This window comes from Dipodomys merriami, unplaced genomic scaffold (genome assembly GCF_024711535.1).
Source record: "Dipodomys merriami isolate MVZ:Mamm:240054 unplaced genomic scaffold, mDipMer1.0.p SCAF_441, whole genome shotgun sequence".
Classification (NCBI taxonomy): domain Eukaryota; kingdom Metazoa; phylum Chordata; class Mammalia; order Rodentia; family Heteromyidae; genus Dipodomys; species Dipodomys merriami.
Genome location: NW_027206004.1, coordinates 461,072 through 463,702, shown reverse-complemented (window position 1 = coordinate 463,702; position 2,631 = coordinate 461,072). Strand labels below are relative to the sequence as shown.

The following is a 2,631-nucleotide window of genomic DNA, read 5'->3' as shown; positions in this document are numbered from 1 at the left end:
TATTTTATATTTATAAATATAAAATATATAAGTATATATAATATAAAAATTGTTTTGCATTGTTGTGTTGTGGTTAGGGAATCAAAGGCAACTCTGTTTTAAAGTATTATTCCATTATCTCTACCTCAGTGTTTGGTAGAGTTAGACTTCAAGCTTTACCATTTGTAGATTTACAGCCTAGAGGCAAGAGGAAACACTGTGATTAAAACATTACCAATTTAAGGCCTAATATCGAGGAGAAACATATGGACTTTTCCAGGAGCTATGGAAATATTTGGTGATAGAGAGTCAGTAGTGTAAGTTCCTGCTTGGTTGGATGATAGACAGGCCAGGACAGTAGGTAATCATGCGTATGAAAATTTTTTCACCTTCTTGGCTTTAGCTACTTTTGAAATGATAGGTATAATAAACAATTATATTTTGATAAAATCCCTTCTAGTCTGAACAGTTATGACTGAACTGTTAATCTCTCTATGATCCCTTGTAACTAAGATTAGTTTTGTTCCAGTAAGACAATCTATGCTGTCAGCGTAAGATATTCTGGTTGGTCTGTTCCTACAAGGAAGAAGGGTAAAAGGTTCAGGTAGACATTTGTCCCAGCAAGACCTCATTTGGGAAATTTTAAGCTGCGGAAGTTTAGAAGTAGCTCTCAAGCAAGGCTTACTTTGAACCCATTAGCTCTACAAAGCTAACTCAGTTGATAAATAAGTACTTGAAAAGCCATCACCTTTGGTCTTAGCTTTAAAGGCTTCAAAGTATGATCAAATTTAAAATGAAAACGACAAAATAGTCATTGACAAAAAAATTGTAAATATGAGCAATCGACCAAATGATATAAGCTTTTCCACTATACACAGAATTTTAGAGAAACAAGATCAATCGCATTTTAAGGAACAATAAGGGTTCCTTGTTACAAATAGGCAACCATGGATATATGCCTGTATAAAGATTGCATCATTAAGTACTTAAATTTAGAGGGTACTACATGCTTCAGCAGCAGGTCTACCCAAATTACAATACCACAGAGATTAACATGGCACTTGCACAAGGATGATATGAAAATTTGTGAAGTATTCCATATTTTTCATTCTTCTGATGCAAGAAATATAAAAACAGTTATTAAAAAGTTGATTACAAAAATACAAGTGTAACAATACATGCAATTCATAGAATTAAAGGTTAGTTTTACATCAGTGTATTAAATCTTCGCCTTAGAAAGGCCTTTACATAGCATAATCTTTACAAAACTTGAAATTAGATAACATTGTCATGTTATCCCAAAGAAATAAAATAATATAAGGACCTAGGAAAAAAAGGAATCTTAAACTTCTTCTATATGGAATGCAATCTGAAAGGACACATTTATTAATGAAACTATACATTATATAAAAATGTAGAATTCAAAGTATTATATATAGGAGCGAATGAAATAGATTATGGATATTGTACAAACATAGATATACTTTTTTCCTAAAAGCACCAGGAACATCTTTAGTTTCTATACTAATCATTTCAACAGATAAGTTAAAATTATTTCTGATTAAAAAATCACAAACTCTGCAGAAATCATTATAGATGTATACAAAAAATTCTTGAATATATTTTGACATCAGAGTCAGGCAATTCACTTGGAAGAATACCATGGAATCCATGAATTTTTAAAGTAAGATATTGCTGTTGCTTTGTATTGTGAAAAAAATGGTAGGGCCACAAAGGATGGACTGGCATTTTTGAAATTTAATAAACTTAACCAAAACATTACGACTTATGAAAACAATTTGTACAGCCTTCCACAACTTCAAAGAGGTAGTGATACATACTTATCCTTTTGAAAATATTAAATGCAGTTTCTTCCAAGCTGTTCTTCAAACTTGGTTTGATATAATGGTTCAACAGAGTACCTATTCGATTTCTATTCCCAGCAGCAACATGCAAGGCGGACAAGAGGCCTTTAGTTTGGGGATTGGTATCTTCCACTCTGGTATTATTCCACATATAAGCGCTGTGCAGGGGTGTCAGCCATTTAGAGTTATTGCATGAATATCTGCCTTGAGCTACCAACTCATGGACAATGTCTAAATGTCCACTCTAGGCTTCCATATGAAGAGGGGTATACTCATACTCATCCCTAGTATTCATTTGGGTGGCCTTTTTGGAAAGTAGTCTTCACACCATAGTAAGCGGATTAATTTTGGCATCCCAAAGAAGAAATTTGCTTGGATCCTACTCCATTTTTTTCTTGAAATTGATACAATTCCTCACTCTTTCATCTTGTTCCTTGTCTGAACATGAGGACCTTTGGTGTCTTCATGTGCAACTTATTCTAGGAATGAGAAAATAGGAAACAATGCCTTCTTTGTAAATGATTTGGGAAATATCATGTTATAGTGTAAGAGAACTCACTATTCAACATATGGGCTTTAAGAGTTTTCCAGTAGCTTTCTAATGTTGGTATCCAACATTAGAAAAAATGTATAATGCAGTAGTAAAATAGAAGTCCTTGGTATGACTACCTAAATTCTTGTTTTTTTAAAGACACTTGTTTTCATCTAAAAATAGTCCTGTCTATTGCCTTCAATTGATTTTGATGATTGAAGATGCTTAATGAGAAGTCAAAATGTATTAGTAGTC

At 32.8% G+C, this 2,631-nt stretch overlaps 1 pseudogene; it reads left to right on the top strand.

The window, feature by feature from the left end:
- The first annotated feature begins 985 nt into the window (after positions 1–985).
- Positions 986–1,085, top strand: LOC138808147 (U6 spliceosomal RNA; annotated as a pseudogene).
- Positions 1,086–2,631: the final 1,546 nt, after the last annotated feature.